Source organism: Chelmon rostratus, chromosome 8 (genome assembly GCF_017976325.1).
Source record: "Chelmon rostratus isolate fCheRos1 chromosome 8, fCheRos1.pri, whole genome shotgun sequence".
NCBI lineage: Eukaryota > Metazoa > Chordata > Actinopteri > Chaetodontiformes > Chaetodontidae > Chelmon > Chelmon rostratus.
The window spans coordinates 18,015,018-18,036,278 of record NC_055665.1 but is presented as its reverse complement, the minus strand read 5'-3'; the positions used below and the strand labels follow the sequence as shown (position 1 = coordinate 18,036,278).

The 21,261-nt window shown below is 41.2% G+C and overlaps 1 long non-coding RNA gene across 1 annotated transcript in view; it reads left to right on the top strand.

Moving 5' to 3' along the window:
• The window catches only part of LOC121610996, a 59,553-nt gene that overhangs the window by 13,841 nt on the left and 24,451 nt on the right, over positions 1-21,261 (top strand). Inside the window, exon 2 of the long non-coding RNA XR_006007059.1 lies at positions 5,999-6,165. This is a non-coding gene — a long non-coding RNA (uncharacterized LOC121610996). The remainder of the gene's footprint in view (positions 1-5,998; positions 6,166-21,261) is intronic.

Genomic DNA, 21,261 nt, shown 5'->3' with positions numbered 1-21,261 from the left:
ACATTTAACCTTTCCAGCAAAACTTCAGCCTGAACATCGAACAACTGTAAAATGAAGCAGTTTTAAAATTAGTATGACTCAAATCAACATTATTATTGTGATCATTTTGAGTTTGTAGTTTGTGGCATTTCCATAATTTGTAGCTGATGTTAAAAGTTGGCCACCCCCTGCCCCCCGTCAGACACTTCCTGGATTACATGACATGAAACACTGTTTCGGCAGCTCCTTCTAGCAGTCAAAGTCGAAGAGGAAATGAATGTATTTGCCAGCTCAAGGGCACACATGTCTGTCGAACCTGTAAAGCAGTGGTTAATCGCTGTCTGTATGGAGCTGTGCAGCCTTCAGAGGGGAGCTCAGATTACCGAGCTCTCAGGTTTGACAAAGGCCAGACACTGTATATTTCTCCATTTATAAGCGTGTATACGTTTGGTGAATAAGCATCCATTTATTAATGAATACGCTGGCAAATGTGGGATTTTGTAAGATTCTGTCCGTTCTTTGGCTTTAAAAACAGTGTACACATAATCAGAGATAAGTTTGCCAAGTTTGTGATGGATGAATATATAGATTAATGGACTCAAAGTTACCAAAGAGATCAGGGGTTTTTTTTTCTTTTTAATTAGCACCTGTGAGCTGTTTCCCATTAACACTGTGCACATTAAAAATCCCTCTGCTTTTTCTAATTAAGTAAAGTGGAAACAGATTAGATGGCTTCTTTGAACAAAGGTCAGTGATTGCACTTTGTCTCGCTCCTCTGTTTGTTTGTTTGGCCGGCACCAGGAGAGAGCCTGCCGCTCCTTCCCAGAATGTCACTTCACAATCACTGTTTGTTTTACGCAACAGCCTTTTCCTTACGCTTCGTCTTCATCTCCTCTCACTTTTTTTTTTTTATTTCTTGATTTCTCTCAGAATGTGATCAATAGATAAAGATGTGACTCTTGCGACTGTCAGCTTTGTCAGTTTTCCTGCCTCTTTTTGTAAAAGTAAAAGTATATTCTGCTCCGCAGGTGGGCGGCAGGGAGAGAGAGGCTGATGCGATATAGATTTTCTCGCTGATATGATTATAAAACACGTGGAATGTCAGATTAAAGCTGGGCTGATGAAAGATAGGCATCAATCAGCGACGTCTCTGGAGAGGCTGTAAGGCATGACATGGTTGTCAAGAAGGAGGAATATGGTGACTCATCCCTCCCTAATCTCCCTTTCCTGGACAATTGATTGGGCTTTCATATCCATTAGCCTGGCTTTCATAGCCGCTGTAATGAATGGCCAGACTACAGACATACTTCAAGACCAAACTTGTCTCTTAGACAGAAATGAAAAAAAAAAAAAAAAAAAAAATTAAAAGGCACAACAGCTGCAATTTACGCAGGTGTCCTGAACTTCTCACAGTGGAGTCAAGACACCTCGAAGGCAACATGAGGAATTGTTTAATGACATGATTTAATTCACTACAAATAATTCCACTGTCTCTTAATGACTAAACCTTGGAGATACATGTTGTGTCTGTTCTGGGTCCATTATTTAAAGATGCCTGAGAGTGTTTCCTAAAATATAAGGTTATATTCTACTCATTTGTTTTGTCACATGTGTTTGCTGCTCGGATCATGTTTAGTGGCAATGTTTTCTTTATTTACAAGTTACAGTACGGTACTCAAGCAATTTAATCTATAGGAATCATGTACATGGACATGAACTGTCCGTTTTTCATGTGGAAATTTTGTGTCTTAATTTTGTGTTTTAGGCAACAAAGCACCTTTGAAAAGAAGGGTTTTGATACAATTTTGATAAATGTGATATCTCAAGTGACTTTTTCAATAGTTAACCAAGTGATCTTTTTTTAAGCGCAAAAAGTGCTTTATGAATGTACCACACTGCAGAAGCTCAAAGTTAGGGCTAAATAAAGAAAACACGTTGTCATAGAACATTTTGCTGCCACTTTGGGCATGAACACATTACGACTTCACAGACACGATCACTAAAAATGGTTTCTGTCCTACATGCGTTGTTACCAGGCTGTGACCTCTTTGACGTTTTGTTGTTGATTCAAATCACATTCGTTCAGCTCTTAAAAAAAAGCCCAGATGTGTTTTTCGACATATCTTTAAATATTTTTAGCTCACTTGCTGACATTATTTGAAGTGATGTTTCCATTTCAACTGAAGGTGTCTTGTTTCTGGATTTGTGCTGTGTACGTTTGTCACCAACTGGAACATGTGTTGAATTAGACTTTTTTTGTCAAAAAGATGATTTTTTTTAATAGTGTTTGTATTTGCATCTGCAGTCAAGTTATCAATAACGAATATGTAACATCTGGTTAGTCTTTCAAAATAAAGCTCGCTGAGAAACATTTCTGGTCACAGTCGCACTTTGATCAGGTTTAGGCACCAAAACTTGTTGGTTAGATTATGAAAAGATGATGTTTGGGGTAAAATAGCTTCTTCCTTTAAACTATCAAAGCCGACTGCTGGTTTCACGCTGAAATAGAGACCTGGTCTCCTGTGTGGACTTTTTTGCTACTTACACTATGTTCGCCCTTTTTAGTTTGAAAGTCGCGATGACTGTCATGAAAAAATGTGTGTCCATGTGCACAAATCTAATAGATTCAATTTTGGGATTATATCACAAGCTGCCCTGACACAGGGCTGGACCCACAGTGTGAACACACACTTTGCTGTACAGAAATCCTCAGTAGGTCATTTTCTGAACTACAAATGGTCGACTTTTAGTTACCTCACTCACCCCAGATTTTTGACAGTGATTCATCTCAGTGGGATTCTTATTGGTACACTGCGGGATGATTATCACCAACACATTCTTTCAGACTGAATGCCCTCCGCAACACCTCTGTTTAAAAAAAAAAAAAAAAAAACAGAGTTACGCATGAGAAGAAGCTGACAAAGAGAGCCAGACGGGAAGGAGAGAACGACAGAATTTAATAAAGTTCAACAAGGCAGAAAGGATTGCACAAGCAGTGAAAAGCGATTCTGCTTTTTTCCCCTTTACGACTTCTGCCTACTTAAACACTTTTACACCCCCTCCTTTTATCTGCGTCTGCATTCACTGAGAAAGGAATAGCTGGACACAGGGGGAGACGCTCATTCCCTTTTTATTTGAATGTTGACCGAGGATGGCCACCATCTGTGCAAACTGCCCGACTATGACTCTCCTGCATCTCCTGCCATAAATATCAGACGAGGCTTCACTTCTCAGATAATTCACACGTCCGAATTTATCGCCTTTGCCCTATTTTGGGGGGGGTTTTATCGCTGTTCTCTGCAGTTGACTCAAACAGGAGTAGTGTGCCGTTTTCAGCAAACAGTCATTTCTGTCTAACATCGTCTCGCGCCCCCTTTGTTTTTCTTATTCCTCATCATAAAGAAAACCTCTTCAGACTTTCCAGAAACCCGGCCTGCACTTATCTCTCGCTGGGTACTTTTTTCTTTCTTTTTTTTTTACCCGGCAACTGAAAAGCCTTCCACTAAGCTCAAACACACGAGGGGGACTGGTGGAAATGGGGTAGATGACATTGTTTCAGTGATATGGATGCACGGCTTAAAGACAAAAGTGTTGGTTGAATGTTGTCATGTCAATAAGCCATCAGTCGCGCCGCTAACAATAAGTTAATGATTCCCCAGCAGTAATACATTTATGAATAGAGAAGTGTCTTCTTCAGCCCAGCGGGTGTGCCCATTAAAACAGAGCATGAACAAAATAATTGTGATTTGCAGATAAAATCCACTTTAGAATGGGATTCCGACTGAGGAATTGTTGAAAGAGCTGTAATTTTCCACTAAAACGTGACACACACTCACAGGAGCCCCGCTAATCAACTTGAGTGTGCGTGTGTTTGTGTGTGTGCGTGTCTGAGAGAGACACAGAGTGTGTGTGTCCGTTTGAAGTCTTTGTGCTATATACAAATTAAATGATAGCGAAAGCATTTAGTGAGGTGCAGAGTAAAATTCTGGGGGTGTGGGACATTGATCTTCTGCTCCCTCACAAGTGTTTTGTTTTGTGTTTCTGAAGCAACAACGGCAATTTGTCTGAAATATATTTGAAGTGCGCAGGTCTCTGTACTGTAGCGTGTCTGTCCATCACAGTAATCCTAACATTTGAATAATTCAGTCAAACAAAGTTTATCCAGAGCGTTTTGCTTATAAATGCCACAGACAGCAGGCTGGGTGAAGGCTTCCTTTGACGTCCAGTACATCAGCGGTTCATAAAACGGATCAAAGAGGTCATTAGAAAATGATTGGGGTAGGAAATGAGTAAAAGTGAGATATTTCTGTGTGTGGTGTGTGTCTTTCCTTTTCTCTAAAATGTTCACACTTAGATTGAGAGGTCGAAAGGTGACATGGAAGGTTGTACAAGCGAACGAGGAAGGAAGCCACTGCGGTAGATGATTGGTGGTCTCAGATAGATTTAGAAAACTCAAACTGTGTGTTTCCAACCATACATGTTTATACACATTTCCACTTTGTGTGTGGAGACAGCGAAACAAAACAAACAAAAAAACCCCTGAAAATTCAAAAAAAAAAAAAAAAATCCAAATATCCTAAATGTGAAGTAATCATGATGCACATTTGTCACTCAAGCTTCCACTGAAGACATGAAAAATAACTGGAGCGATGAGCAGAGTGTAACACAAACGGCGTATGTCGGCATGTCCTCCACACTGTTTTCCACTGTTTGAGCTTTGACTGACGCTCTTTCAGTTTCCTCATCGTGTCATCTCCTTGTCGCCTGCGGTGGTTTAACGTCACTTGACTGTATCGTTGGAGCTTGTGTCGACTTATTTTAAGTTACGTAACGTACTCACCTCACATCACACACATAATGTAACTTAGGTTACGCAGCCAGTCTGCTTATATGAACCCAAACCACAATCTTTTTCCAAACCTAACCGAGTAGTTTTGTTGCCTGAGCCGAACCAAACTGTGACCGTTTCACAATGTTGACCACGTGTTCAGTCTCATTTTGGAGAAAAGTCAAAAAACTCATTTTGAGATGACCTATTCTGTGTTTCGTGTTGGGTAATTCAATCAAAACGTGCACCGTATTTCAGTTTTTGAGTCTAGACTAAAATTCGGATTGTATCAATAACTTGCTCGTGGATTTTGCTGATTACCAATTAGATAGTAAGCCAAACTGACCCGGTCCTGAAAAGAGCCAGATGTGATTGAAAGATGTCAGTTTGTTCAGACTTGTTTGCCTCTAAGGAAGCGGCTGAGTTTTTTTTTCTTTGTTTGTTTGTTTGTTTTAAATAGGGAGGCAGCCATTCTTTGGGTGCTTTGGACAAGTAATAAAATGTCTAGACACTAACTAACATGAATTTCCCTGAAGAATTAGTGTCATCAGTGTGAGAGTCCTGCCCTGCACTCTGGGGTGCAGTTTGAAATACTGTCTTTTAAATCAATGCTCACCTCTCCACTCTTCCTTTAATTGAACTTTGTGGCCTCCTGTCAGGTCCTTTTGTTGAAGAAAACAGCCAAGTCCTCTGCTGTAATAGAGCTAAATCAAACTTCTCAAACTCCTTCCTGTCGTGGCAAATTTCCATTTAATTGCGGCCGGTTATGTTGGCATCTACAAAATTTGACTTGTGATTTTCTAGGCCGAAAGAACGTTTTCCCACTAACGAATGCACGCTTTTCCTTTGCAGCTCTCCTGCTTAATTTATTATTAGCAAAGAAACTTGTAGATTTAGCACTTTCATGCTTAAGTTTTAAGATTGATCTTCAATTTGACTGCGTTTTGCCCAAACTACAGAATTATGTTGGTATAGCAGAAAACAAATAGCATTCACATCCACCCGTGACTGTGGAGACTAATTACTGGAGGAGAATGTTGATGCCTCATAAATGGAAAAGGCTCAAAGTGAACACCAGCTCCCAAAAGAGTGAAAAAGCAGTTGCTACATGTGGCAGCAAAGACACGTAAGGTGATTTAGAAATGGTACTTTTTATTAACTTTACTTTCTTTTCTCCGTTCTACTTTCAAGAATTGGCACTTCGGAGGGAAGTCCGTGCAAAACGTCTCCATCTATCATGCTGTCTGGGTTTCCACAGCAGCGTTATTGACACAGTAAATTAAAGAAGGCACACATCAGGTAGCTGACGGAGCCGAGGCGTCAACAGCAAACTTATAATCGCAGCTCTGTCACAGTGGGTGAGTTTCTCTCTGTTTTTTTTTTATGTCCATACTTCTCATTTACTTCTGCCTCTACAATGTAATTTCCCTCTCCATTCTATTTTATGCACATCTAAAAAAAAGTATGCCCTACTTTATTGCGTGTATATTACCTCTGTTTTACCTGAAAGCATGCATTTGTTCAGCATATAAATATTCAGCTTTATTAGGTGTACCAAAGGGAAATAGTACTGCTCTTCATTTTCTGAATCCATCTTGACGTAATCAGTTGATTTATTTATGCTTTTATATTGGATACTTAATGATATTTGTAAGCAAGCATATTCCTGGTTTATGTAATCTAATATCAGTTTTTCCTGGTATTTTTTTGTTCTTTTTTCTCCAATTTGTTTCTTACTGCTTCCCTTGAAAAATGTTGATTAATAAACTTGAAACTTCAAAGTTTTCTGAGAAAAGACGCAACATTATTGAGCTTGATGGGAAAATTTTGGCAAAAAAGCAGAGAAATTCTTCCCCTCTGCATGTCAACACTTGACCTTCCTGTGTCTCACAATAGCATTTTCCAGCGGTGAAAAGCCTCTTAGTCTTTCCACTTTTATAATTTCCCCCCTGAAACCTCAGCTCAGGAATGCCACGCGAAGACGTTTGTCTCAGCCCTGTTTGTTTCTGTATGTGATCATTAGGAGGAATGGCATTATGTCCTCCTCTTACGAGAGGTTATGATTTATATGGCGAAAGGCCTTTCATTTCGATTATGCTCTAAAAACCTTTTCCAGAAGTTTCTGAAGGGTATCTAAGGACAGAGAGGTGAGTGTGGTCAGCAGAGTCGTAAATGGGCTTGAAAAGTGGGATTGTTTGATGTTCATTACGTTATCGTGGAATGAAGCAGAATATGTTCGGCATGAAACCAGTGGGGACTGAAAAACTTGAACTGCTCTGAGCGAAGGAGAAGCATCAGTGAGAGACTTGGAAAATGTCGGAGCTTGGATCCTCTAAATGGCATGGCAAACTGCCCCGGTTACCATGGCTATGAGAGAGTTTGAGAGCACATTAATCACCAGGATTTAGGTTTCCTTCTCTTTTATTTTTCCAAAAAAAAGACACAGAATTGCTCAGACGTCCTTTATGAAGCTGATTTATGATGCTCAATATCTGCCTGTGTGTAGATCATGGGAAATGACTCTGAAAGGTAACAGTGTCGGAGCGAGGGAGGAGAGCTCAGAAAGCCTCTGTCAGCAGACGGCCTTTGTTGTAGAACGTGTGTTTTAGGAGAAAACAGCACAGTTAGCGGCGTAAAGACGGATTTAATATGCAGCAGAGAAGCAGAAATGCATTTGGATTGTTAAATATCGCCTTTTTTATTCTTCATTTTAAAGATTTATGCTGTGATGAGTGGATATCGGTCCTTGTACCTTCCATCCAAACCTGCGTTTATCTAGTTAAACAAGTATGCAATGTTTTATGTTATTTTTCTATTTTTTTGTGTGAAGTAAAACATAAAAATAATAAAGTTAAAACAGGAGTTAAACCAAAATCAGGCATCTTATTTTTGTCTTTTCTTGTTATATTTATATTATCTGACCATGCTGCATTGCTACAAAAACATTGTCATTGGCTGTGCTCGCTCTAGCCTGGATGGATGATCCTAGTAATGATAAATTGTGCTTTACGGTTTTAAACCATATATATATACCATAGGATGACCAGTGTCATTAACCTGTGCCTCCATGCTGCACATCTGAACCAACTGACCCAACTGCCAGGTTTGGGCAGCTGATAGATCACGTGGGAAGATCTGAAGTGATCACAATCTTCAATTAATTTCCTTTTGCTTCCAGCACAGGACGACAGCAGGCTTTTCAATTGTCGCACTGTTTGCCAAGCCAAAGACTGCAATTTGACTTCAGTTTTCAGCGGGATGCTCGCTGCCACACACGACTAACGGGCAGAGCAACAGTGCTGAGATCAGGCCTAATCTGTACAGAATCGGCTGCACAGGCTCATGGCACTGCTCACCTGAGAGTATCTGTATGGGTTAAAGTAAAGCCCACACCCTAATTCTTTTCATTCTAGTGATGGCAATCAGTGGTAGCTTATTTACACGCTGTCCCATTCAGCACAACTTGTAATTTTTTTCAAGTTTTTTTCTGGTTTTGGTTTAACTTCTATTCAAATCTGCATTTTGAAGATGAAATCGGGAAAAGCACACAGATTTCCATTTCCTTTTTCTTTTTTTTTATTTATTCACGCGTAAAATGGAACAACAAAATAAAGCATTGTATACTCGTTTATCCTGTTATCAAACAAGTTGCACACAGCTTTGGACGGAGGGCACACAGACCGATATTAACGTGTGAAAAGCGGCTACAGGACTGCAGGTTTTATAGCTTAATGAAGATTAAATGTCTTGGAAAAGCTTTGGCATCAAAAGGTGTATTAATTTGCTGCAATGGCCACATTTGGCACTCAACCAGCCCCTTGTTAATTGTGCAATCTGGAACTAGTAGATGATGTCGGACGTGGCTGCGCCCAGGCTGCCTTGAGTAAATGGTGCTCCTTGTGCCCACACATTTTACCGATGACAGACAGGCAGCTGATAAAAATGACATCATGCATAAAGAAGTATCACTCTTGCTGCTGTGATACTTTTCAGTGGTGATTTTTTCCCTCTTCGTCTTTGGTCCGAGACAGCAGATTAATGATGGCATGGCAGAGTGACATTGCATTCAGGGAACCAGGACTATGGCCATAAATCCACGGCAATTCAGCTTTACAATGGCCTACTGTCTAGCCATCAGAGGGTAGGAGGTTGTTACTGCATCACCCCAGTGAGCTGAGGGGGGAACAGGGGCTTTCATGAGGGGGAAAGGGGGGAAAATTAAGACACCAGGGGAAAATAGTCAGGATGGTAATGAATTATGAAAATCTAATAGAATGCAAAAGAAGAAGGGAAGGGAGAAAAAGTATTTGGCGAGTGGAAATTTCCCACGCCCTTTAGACATTAAAGCGCTATGATTCTTTTCAAGAAGATCTGTCAAATCAGAGCCTCGGCTGTATTAGAAAGCAAATAAAACACATGAACAAATAAACACTCCACGTTTCTTATTGACCTTGGAGAACCAGCTGTGTTGTGAGTGCAGCTCAACTTCCATACCCTCCTTCTATTCTGGCGTGTGTGTGTGTGTGTGTGTGTGTGTGTGTGTGTGTTTGTGTTTGAGAGACAGAGCAGAATAGAACTCTTGAGTTTAAGTGTGTGTTTTTGTTCAAAATCCGTGTGTGTGTGCGTGCAATGAATGGCTGCAGCTGTGTGATTTCATTGGTTAAAAACAATCACACTTATTGATAATTCCCATAAGTCCCAGCTGGCCATTTGTAGTCTTGAGATACAAGCCAGAGAGGTCAAACGTGTTTAGCCGTTCCCTCAGTGGACTACATGTAGAAAAACAGTCACGATGTCCCGACATAATACATGTTAAAATAAATGAATGACGTCAAGTTAGTGAGTCTGTGAGACACAAGAAAATTATTTAAGTAAATAAGACTTAAAACGGGATGTTTCTAGTAGGAGAAAGTAAAATATCTGCTGCATCACATCCTGGCCTACGACGGCCACGATGCCTTGTGGAAAACAAGTTGCAACGATCAGAGTGTGACATTATTTTTGAAGTAATTTCATTACCCGAATCAACTGTGTCGGCCAAGTACAGTATGGATGCTAATTAATGATAGTAATGTGTCCATGCAAGGCATAGCTCTTACACACAGACACGCCGCTCAACAAAGATATCATATAATAACAAGAGCAGTAGAGAAGTGTATGACAGTGTCAGGAATACAGGAATAAGTACTGCACAGCTCACTGTATTTACAGAAGTGGGTTAATGTGCATATATTGAGAGTAGATGTTCAGTACATACAGTTTCCGAAGACAATAAAAAGATACTAAGTGCAATGTATATATTACAGTGTAATAAAAAAGGATTGTTTCAAGAGTTGAACATATGATTTACAATAAAGTGATATTTAGAAAATGCATTAATAAAGGTCAGTTTAGTAAAAAAAAAAAAACACATGCACTTTGCTTTTATCTTGTGAATCACAACCTAATATTACCTCTCTGGGCGTCTAAAATTTACACAAATAATTACTTTTGCTTTTTGCTCGACTTGTTCAAGCCACAGACACATGCAGCTGTTGAAGATGGCGAGCAGACCTCGCTTAATTATTTTAATCTGCTCCAACACAATGAAGGTGAATGGAATTCTGTTTATGGCGCTCACAGCGTCGAACGTTTTCAACATTACAACGTTGGAAATGCTCGGGAGGAACAAAGTAACAAACTGTTGACAGTGTGGAGGATTGTATTTGTTATTTTATTCCAGAGTTTTCCAGCACTTTGGTGACCACATAGCACTCCATTCACCTCCATTGTATTTGGGGTGTTGCAAAAATACCCTTTTCAAATAAAACCAAAACAGTCTGCATAGCTAGATACCACAAGAGGTAAGGGAGAAATTATGTGTGTGTGTGTGTGTAGGTGTGTGTAGGTGTGTGTGTAATTTGGGTGAACCAACCCTTTAAAACACACAAATGAAACTGACGTAGTACTGTAAAAGCAATAAATTCCACCTACAGTATGTTGATAGCTAACCAACCCCCCCCCCCCCATGAATAAATGGGCACAATTATTGAGTGGAAAATATTTTATTCCAGCATGTGATCACCACAAAGACTCTTGGTGATTTTGGTTCAGTAATGGATGCCATTCCTCAAGTATGTACCTCAGTGTTCCCAAAGCCTCTCCTTCTTCCCTCCCCGAGCGGGCCGGAGCTGGCTCTACAGTATGTCCGCCTCCCATGTGATCGGGCCCGCAGCGCTTGTCATCTCCCTGGTGGCGGCTTAGATTCTCCAATTTTTAGGTTAATTAATCAAAAATGATTTCTTTTCTCATTAGCCATGCAGTTGGTTTGCAATCTGCGAAATCGATGTTTTACAGATGTTTCCCTGGGTTTTGTTTTTCGAGACGGCGCTGATTTTTATTGGGTATAGATTTAAGAGGGTGCTGAGGGATTGTGAGTTAAGGCAGCCACACGCAATCACACACGCGCAGCCACAGACACACTAAATGCATATTCTATATAGTCACATGCTCAAATAAGCACCAATGTAAATGCTACAGGACATACAAAACAGACACAAACTTGGCTTCTTCCAACTTACTTTCAGTATCTGGAATCTGAGAATACTGTGCTGAATGTAATCTGTTCATCTAAGCGATGCGGACAGCAGTTCTGCTCTCCTTCTCCATTTTGGTTCGCCTATATCGAGTCGATCGTTGCCAAACCCAGGGGCTTGAGCCACACACACGCTCTCTCTGGGTAGCACTCTTTAATCACGTAACAGCTTCTGGTTCTAGTTCCTGTTGGTTGTAAACAAATGTAATGTTGCATTTCCTGCAGTCTAGACATAACAACAAACCTGGCAGAACCAGAGAGGGGAGCGATTGCGGTTGCTAAGGAGTGGCTGGCACAAGTCGGCAACAAACTAGGGTCTGAGGTGTAGAGGAAGGAGCATTCAGACAAAAGCAGCTGAGGCGTTGGGCATCTTCTTTAGGCTTCTTCTTTTTTTTTTTTTTTTTAGCTCTGCATCACTGAGGAGGTTCACAAATCTCAGGTAAAAGTTAGGTAAGTGTGTTTATTGGTCCGGTTGTGTTAAAGATGCATTTGTGTCCTTTTATCACTCAAATGTGTTTTAAAACTGTTGAAACATACAGACTTTTAGCTTTTTTTCCCCATTTCATATGTGTTCTCTATTGATGAATTCCTTCCTGTTGACTTTCTACACCCTGGATTGTGCCCTTAATGCCATCTGCTGCACAGTTGTTCTGCTGTGTGTACTATACATGCGTGTGTGTGTGTGTGTGTTTGCGCCTGCACTTGTATTTGTGTACACCAGTCCCCACCCACCGTTCCACTCAACTACACAGGAAAAAGAAGATGAAGCAGAGGAGCAAAGGAGCCCAAACAGAAATTATTATTGATTTAATCACATAATCAGCCGCAAACACTTCAGGCCAAGATAGCAAATCCATAATAGCCTCCCCACATAACCACCCTTACAAATTTACCATCAAAGCCCTCCGCGCACACACTGCAAACACAGGAACCAGGGGTCACCTTCAGTCGCCGGCAAAATATTGACGTTCCTAATGCTTCTATATGTTTTTGAGTTAAGCGTTATCAATCACCGATAAGGGCCTGATGTCTCTAAAACATAACTCCTATGGCAGAGGGATTACAGCATCGCTTCTCTTGTCATAATCTAAGCATATCTTTTCAGACAAAGGGAGAGGATGGTAAAATCAATGTTGTCAGAAGCAGACATTTCCCACTGTGGCTGCTCCAGTCTGCCTTTAGATGAGATACAGGGACACTGTTCTCACCTTTGTGACATCAAAGGGCCGCCGCTCGAAATGATTTTAATTAATAATGTAAAATAAAAGAAGGTTTTTTTTCTTCATTCTCTTCAAACTTCACTCTCAGCACAGCTCTAACCTTTAAATCAATTTTGTCCTCATGTTTACCGACATTATACTGCAACAATGAGGCATAATTATTTCAATAAGGCGCAATAATAACTTGGGTCCCGCTGAATGAATGAATTTCATCACTAAAGTCAAAAACAAAAGCGGCAAAATAAAAGTCTTTGTGTCCTTTTTGTTTCGCTAAATTGCACATTACACAAAAACTTTTTTTTTAAACACAAAATTGTTGCTTGCATCAATAAAGACACACAATGAATAGCAAGTTGACATCAATGGGCTGAAGTCGGTTTTCTTGAAATGAAGATAAAACACCTCAAAATAATCCCTCTTTTTTTTTCACTTTTGTTTCCAAAAAGTCATTTAAAGCACCTGAAAGGTGTGAGTTTTTTTACCTTGAAAGCAGCTGCATGGCCTCCGTACCTGAACACGAGAGACTGGGGGCAGGAAATCATTTCTTGGGTGGGTGTAGCAGCCCGACATGATCCTCATGTTAGCCAGCATTCCACCACCTTTGCATTGATGGTGTGGACGGTCCACGGATGTGCTATTAATGTGCAGTCTGCAGCCTTTTTTCATTTTAAATATTTCACCAGTGTGAGTATTTTTATACACCTCATTTAAAACCAGCTGGATTAAATTTCTTTAAAGAAAGAAATCACTATTTTATTGTCATTATTATTTGAGCAGTAGCCATTCAGTGTATTTCCAGTCTGCCATTACCCTTCTATATGTTGGCTTTTGTTGAGGACAAACTGTCTGCCTATTCACCAAAGAGTCGCAGGAAATGACGCAGCCTGTAATCCAACATGGCTGCAGCATGACTGTAAACAAGACGAACTGGGTTGATATTTAATAATAAAAGCCCAAAATCAACCTCAAATATTTGCCAAACTCCACTGTTCAGCGCAAGAAGCAAAACGATTTGTCTAATTTTGCGTGGCTGCAGAGCGATGTATTAGATTCAGATCTGAACCCTCTCATAACGTCATCTCTGCAGCGATCTACCCTTTCAGTTGCCTATCCTTGTCCATCTAGCCCAGGGCTATGGAAGCCTAATTGTTTACCAAAGGGTTGCGGCTCATTTGCTCCTGGAGATTGGGCCTAATTAACACTAACTTGTCTGAACACAGAGGAGCGCTGTCCACTCCACTTTAATCTAATCTGTACTCTTTCAAAAAATAATGAGATCATTTACACCTCATTAACGAGCAATGTAATGTCTGGGAATTAATCATAATGATTGCTTATCATTTCACTTTGCAATATTATCTCCTCTAATGAAACTGTTCACACAACTGCCAAGAGGGCCTTAATTGGTCGTGTGAAATCACAGAGCACCCGGCAGCTTGCCGCGACGTGTGTGAAGTTCTAATTTGCATGTGGGGGGGGGGATTTGGGGGGGTGGGCGCGCGGGGATGGCATCACTTAGGAACACACATGTGAATACACACACACACACACACACAGTAAGGTGCATATAAATTTAGTGGGGTGGTTGACAAAAAGGCTTAGGAGCTGTACTGTATATAGACAAAAACCTTCAAATTCAGCCCTTAAAGAGTCAAGTAAATAACTGATGGAAATATTCTACTAGAAACATTTAGGACATTTTCTTGGAGTCATTTTTAAACAATAAGTTTGAAATGCTCCTGACGTCTGCTGTCCCTCTCTGTGCCATAAGATCCATGCCAGTGGTGGATGTGATTATCCAAGTGACATGGCATCCAGACTGATCCCAGCTTTGTGCCACCACCATGAAGCTGAGACACGAAGAACACCCATCCAATATGCCACTTTTTTTGCATTGCACCGTCTTATAGCTACTGTATATCCACCCAGCTGGTCATCCCCGGCGCTCCTGCCTCCTGGAGGGAAGCTAAACAGCGCTAATGACAGTTAAAATATACCTCCCCTCCTAGTGTGTGACCACCTAAAGATGCCATGCTTGACTGGAGGGCGGGGGGCACAGATCCAACTCGGTACTCTGGCTCCCCAGGCTTAGGAGGGCTTAGGTGCGGATGTCATTTGCTCTTTTTCCCTGGTCAGAGTGGCTAGCTGCTAATTGTGGCCCCTGGTCTGTGAGTTGAGCTTGTGTAGCTGAGGAGAAAAGGCTTGCCCAAATTGAAATCTGAGCAGCGTGTCTGAGAGTCGGGGTGACTTCCACTTCGTCGTGGATGCAGTTTTAAGACACCGTCATAATTCCTTCTGGGCTAATTTCATCATCCAAAGAAACATTATTTTGTCTGTTCGCTGTGCCGGACTCTATCATCCTTTCCTCTTATTTCATTCCATTTCGCTGTTCATTGGATCATCCTCGCAGGTAGCCGAGACCGCGATTGGCAAGTCCAACTCCAGGAGCGAGACTAAAAGTTGAGGCCAGAACCAAAGAAACTGAATCTCATTCAAAGCCCAAATAGACAATTCAGGATATATCTTTGTATTTCAGTCTTCAGCATGAGTTCAACCTTTAACCCTGATCCTAACTCCACATCTTTAACCAAACCCCAACCATGGCCTTAATCCTGAGAAGATCACAGGACATTGGAGTCATTAAAGAATCATTTGTAATGCTGAAGACAGTGGATCCACCAGGATCTGAAAGTGTCTGAGACGAAGTCAAGTTTGAGTCCAAATACACAGCAGAGTAAAACAGGTCTAAGGTGGCAGAAAAGGGGGCCTCTAGTGCCACAGCTCTGCCTGTTCTTCTTCTCCTCTCCCACTATCAGTCCTCCCCATCATTTCCACTCGTCTCCCGTCCTGTTCCTCAGCGTAAAGCCGACTGTCAGCTTCTCTCTGGCTTATTAAAGGAGTCAAACGCCTACGCTGCCATAACCACGTGCTGATATGATTTATTCTCTCCCCGGAGGACCCTTCTAATGAACAGAGATGTATGCTCAGCAGCCCTGTACATGTAACCTCTGTGTGCTCAGAGGACGGCCCTGCTGTAATATGATAAGTGCCTTGTCGATAGGCTGTATGATATGCTAATCATACTAAAACACGGTGCCTCAGGCTCTCCCCTTGTTTATTTATGAAGGCTTGACCTGAGGGAGAGCAATAATCGGCTTTTCTCTGAACTCTCTAACCCTGGGAGCCAAGGGAACCGCCAATCACACACATCTGAGTCCTATAATTCCCCCACCTCTCTCCCTCTGTTCCCCCTCAGCCCGAGCTGAAATGGCAGATTTATGCAAACAGCACCGTGTGTGCATTTTCCTGCCCGCGTTTGTCCGGGGCACATGTCAAGCGCTCAAATCATTAAACTAATTATTAATTGGGACTGACGTAAACAAGTTGTCAGCAGCCTGTCGACTGGACTGTGCTCTCTGCTCAGCGGATATAACACACTGACCTGATGGAGCGCGCGTATTACAAACCTATCATTTCTCCAACGCAAACCCAGTGCAGGAGAGCAGCCAGTTCTGTGTGAAAAGCTGCGTTCATAGAACAGAAATAAACAGTTATGGTGCACTTTCCTCCAATGTCTGGATGAGTGATGTTGAGTTTCAATAACTTTTCATTGTCCTTTTCAAACCTTTTTAATATTTTTTTAAAGTAGCTTATGCACGCATACATCTGCTGAATGACTGCCACACATTAATGCAGCACAGGAATCACAGTGCCCACACGCTCGCCGTCTCATGGCCAATTTCAAGTCCTCTTCCACGCTCCAGTTGTGTTCCTAAATGATCTGATTGGCACGAGACGACAATCCTCGTCATCAGTCGCTTCCTCGTCCGAACACTCCGGTATCGTAGAAGGTGCCGCCCTGCTGTCAGCCCGGCACTGTGCCACTGCGTCACTGCGACAGTCAGCTAACATGAAGAAACTCTTTCGGCCGTGTTGATTTACAGCTTCGCCGGCACAGAATGAGACCGGGAAGTGGACATTACCTGCTACCTGCGCTCAAGACCCTCTTGAGCACTCCAGATCAAGCTCGATGTCTCTTAGCTTCAGTGTTTCTTGCCCTTGACTTTGACTGCTTGTGTCTGGCTATAGATTGGCCTGCCATTAGTTCAGCTCTCCGGCCACTGCAAACATGAGGCTGTGCAAATATTTTGAGGAAGAGAAGAGGCTGGTTTGAATTGTGGATGTATAGTGCAGAATGTCACCACTCAGTACGGTGATAATGCATTTTATATAATATATAGAAATGTTTACCGTTTTGTAGCCGGAATCACAAAAGATATCTACCTTTCAATTAGATAAATATTTTATCCTACATTGTTTTTTTTTTTCTTTTTTCATAGTAGTACGCTGTTTTTTTCATACAGTCTGAGTCTCAAAGTATTACAAAAGTGCAAATGTGTCTCTGGGTGGGGCGTAAATCAGAGCTCGGGCCTTGCATCTGTGAGCTAGGAAACAAAGGTTTGTTTGTGTGCCTCAATCACTCTTGCTCATGAAAGCAGACACTTACTTGAAAAAAAAAAACCTCCTTCTTTTTTTTTTTTTTTTTTTCAGGGAAACACTCTAAACCAACATCCTGGGTATAAATTTGCAAAATGCAATACAGGCCTGATTGTGTGTTGAGTGGATGTGGGGTGCATACGAATGGACCCTGTACCCCTTCCTCTCTCCTCCTCCAAATAGTACTACTCATTCCCTCCCCCGACCCCTGTCTTTTCTCATGCAGCCAAGTAAGTAATGTTAAAAAAAAGAAAAAAAAAGAAAAGCCTCTGTTGTTAAAATGTTTTTCTTGGTACAGTAGTGAATTGTGAGATTGTGTCTTTTTTGAGGACAATGAGATGAAGTGCAACAAAACTGCAATGCTGAATAGATGCTGATGAACATGCACCAGTTCTGAAATACTGTCAGAATAAAAGTCATTCTTAGCTGCTACCTGGAATATAATTTAATAGCAAGATGTATACGATATCAGTTTGAAAAGTTTTAACAAAAACTTTTGCACTCAAAGCTCCAAACATGTCTTCTTCATCTTGAATTTCACCAGCAGCATGAAATTACACGTGCAGTGAGCGGTCTACAGTATCAGAGTGAAGGCTGGCACGCTGAGAGTCTGAATGGGAATGCTGGGAACAAGCGAAGCCTTGGCACTGACACCAGGTCAGCTCGAAGCCCCCTCACAGCCCAGCCCTCGGCACCAGGTGCTCCCTGAATTCAAGTGATACTCTTATTCATAGACTGCCCCAACTGGAGTATTAAAACTCACAATTTGCAACTGAATGCTGATATAATCCTGGAAATATATGTCTCCATTAAAAAGTAGCCCATTTGAAGGAACAAGGCGGTCTTTGTGCGAGGCTTTATGTATATTTATCAAGGCGCTAAAAGGGAACCGGGGTGGGGGTTAAGGAGAAGGGGGTGGGGGTGGGGGGGCAGGGCAGACTTTCCAACTGTTTACATGTTAATTTCAAACTTAACAGCCCTTGTCCTGGAACTATTTGTACACCGAATGCAAATCAATTTTTCCTCCTTTTTGTTATCGTCGTTCTTGCAGACACTTGACTGTTGATGGAAAAATGCTAATTAATGCATGTACGTATGGAAAGTTCTGTGACAAAACTCTACTCTACCAGTTGCATTTTGCAGATATGACGCAGCCTGTTTCACCAAGAGCAACTGATTGCCATCTCCTCTGCAACAGGTGTCAGTAATAACCTCCACACTGCAGTGTTTTTGCATACGGGAGTAGTTCTGCAAATATTTCTCCTGCGAAGAGATACGCTGGAAGTAGACGTAATCTTACTGGTTTAGTTAAACCTCAGTGGGAGGAGCTCAAGCACCACTTTTCAGCCAGTTATTGGACTGAACCGCGATAAATCAGCCCATATTGACATTAATTTGGGGTGATAGGGTTGGACAGCAGGGTTCATGGACGATGGACACAGCAGCGACAGCAATGTCAATGTCATTCTTTCATAACATAGGTCTCAGCTAGGAAGTAGCACCTCTGGCCAAAGTCAGAACTTTAAAACTTAAACACAGCAGTCATGTTACTTACCAACAATCCAATCAAATTCATGCAAGTGTGTTGCATCGAGCTCTGATCATTTTAAGTTAAACAAGTATATTAGCCTGTCTTTGTATGTAAGTAAACCGCCTTATTACTTAGTTTGGATAGATAGATAGATAGATAGATAGATAGATAGATAGATAGATAGATAGATAGATAGATAGATAGATAGATAGATAGATAGATAGTCATTAAAGCCTTTTGGAATTGAGACGGATGAACGAAGAGAGAAACAGTGAGAGAGGCTGATATAAAATGACATGGCAACTGGTCACGAGTCCACAGAGAAGGAATGTGTCTGATGAAATGTAACAATACCAGCCCCCCACACCCCCTACCCCACCCCCACGTGAGTGAATGAGTGAGTATGCTTTATGGTTGGAGTGCCACGACTCCACTGCTGCTTTGTTTCGACAAGTTTTGGATGTTTTCCTGGTTCCTTATGTTTAGGTTTATTTGCTGATTGTTTTTTTTTTTTTTTCGAAGGATTTGATTGAATCAAAAATGTCATCACTTTAGCGCTATCCTTCAAAGGCTTTTTATGCCAGTGTCAGTGAGTGATAAAACATTCTTTCAGCACGAGTGCATATTTTTGGCCTTCCCTCTTTTCTTTTGTTGAGACGCAGGAAAAGACAAGGTCTCCTGGAGTGAATAGGACACCAATTAATTATACAATCATTGTCAGAGTCACAAACCTTGTGATGTGAGTTAAATGTAAACCAGAGTGCAATACTCTTATGGCAAAGCAATTTGTAAGAAGGGTAAAAACACTCCGTTTTGATTAAGACTAGTTTGAGTGTTTCTTTGCCACTGCCATTTAGATTCAAGCGGTATAAAGAGCGGTAACACTTTGCAATGTGATACACAAAACTGTGAGTAGTTACTAAGGAACAAGAGAGGAGCCAATCAGGAGCCACCTGATTAAGGATGTGAATTATTAATAAGTGATTCCTTATGATCGTCAGCATCTATGAAAACAAAAGGGGCAACTTGAGGGTGCACAACAACTAAGTACTTATTAAGTAATGAGTAACTAACGAGTTGCTTCTACTTTTGTGCTGCTGAGTGGCTGATTCATAGTTAATGGGTGCGCTCAAGAAGACGTTGGTCTTGATTCACAGATGGTTATGAACTAATTATTATCTGATGATTCATCACTCTTGTATCTGTTTTCTAGTAACTCCAGTCCTCCAGTTAATCAGGGACTACTTATTAACAATGCACCAATTATCAGGTCTTTCCTGATTCGGTACTCCTTTGTAACTTCTCAGTTTTCTGTACCAGAGTGCTTGAAGATGGAAGAAGCCCTCGGATTTTGCATTTAAGTCAAAGTAGCAATAACACAGTGTAGAAATATTGTCCTGCATGACATTTTTTAAGTGAAAGTACAAAGGTATGCGCGTCAACATATGAAAGAACTCATTATGCAGAATATTAATGGATTAGAACTGTTGGAGCATTAGTATGTTCAATGCTGATAAGGATGGAGCAAATTTGAACTACATTACATATTTTATCTCCTGGGCAGCTTAGAGATACCCTCATCAGTGTTCAGTAAAGTTTGATCTTACTCTAAATATTACATTATAATTATTTTTTTGTTTTTTTTTTGTGTGTGTGTTATCAGTCGTAATGTGCAATGTAACTGGTTACTAAAGTTGGGGATGAAATGTAGTGGTGAGATACGGTGGAGCGGAAGTATAAAGTAGCATAAAATGGAAATACTCAAGTACAAGTGCCTTAAAATTGTACTTAAGTATACTCAAGTGAATGTACTTTGTTACTTTCCACCAGTACCAGTTTGTTCACTGTTAGAAAAAAGCCCTTTATTAAAAGCTGACAACCAACCCATTGATGAAGTGTTGCTACTCAAGTAGTGTATTTGGGGAAATCAGATTTTTCAAGTTAGTTAGCACATGAATGCCTGAAATAATAAACATGCGCATATCTGATTGAAATGCACAGTGGATGGTGACTGGTTTTGTTGGTCTCTCCACACAAACCGCGCATAAATCAGTCATCACCGCTGCCTCGTTCTTTCCGCCTGATTATGATGCTAATATCATCACTCTAAACAAAGAAACAATCGCAGTGACAGAAATGGGAGACGTGATGCTCTCGTTTACAAAGCGGGGAAGCAGAGAGGTATTATGCGGGCTACAAGACTGTGGGGCAGAGGGTGATGCCTACAGAGAGGTGGCATCGGTCTGCTAACGTGATCACCTGAATTATGCACAATCCATTGTGTTCAAATATCATAAATTGATGCAGGAACGTCCCACCCCCCCACCCCAACATGGGCCGAAATTATTATTTATGTGGCTGCAGAGCCGCACAGAGACAATTAGTCATATTCGTATGCTGAAATTAATTGAGAGAGATGCGGGAGATAAAGAGAGAGAACAAAGACAGCTTTTTGTCACTTCTTTCCATCTGACAGGGATAATTAGATATATGAAATTGAAATTCCTCACCGGGGGGTCGTGTTGACAACACTATTTTCTGTTTCGTTCCTCTCCCCTTTTTCTTTTGTGTTTCTGTTTATGCTAATTTGGACCCAGTGTTTTTCCCTGACCGCTAAAAGCAGCATCTCCGC